This window comes from Penaeus monodon, chromosome 30 (assembly GCF_015228065.2).
Source record: "Penaeus monodon isolate SGIC_2016 chromosome 30, NSTDA_Pmon_1, whole genome shotgun sequence".
In the NCBI taxonomy this organism is placed as follows: Eukaryota; Metazoa; Arthropoda; class Malacostraca; order Decapoda; family Penaeidae; genus Penaeus; species Penaeus monodon.
In genome coordinates, this window is record NC_051415.1 from 15,326,472 (window position 1) to 15,326,906 (window position 435).

Consider the following 435-nt stretch of genomic DNA (forward strand, 5'->3'; position numbering starts at 1 on the left):
ACCTGCGATTCTTGCTGGAATTCTGCCAATGACATCACCACAGATCATCGTAGCAATATGTATATAATACATAAATCAAATAAAAATAATGCAGACTGATAAAAAGAAAATATTAAAAAGAAGAACAACAACCCCGAGGAAATGGCGCCCAATAAAACCGATCAGAAAAGAGTCGTATTGCGCATGCCCAGGGGCGTGGACAGATGCAAGATGACAAACGCTGCGTCTTCTGAATGACACATCTTTGGCAGTCGCATCTTCGTCATGACACGGCGTCGTAACAAATCCTGGAGCTCCACGTGGTGAGGCGTACGTGCTGGACACCTCGATATCATGCACCGCCTGGCATTGTGCCTGAGTGTCTGTTCTGCTTCTATTACTTCCCTCAGCTGACCAGAGAGGAAGAAGTAGGGTATGGGGAGGCGGTTCGTGGGC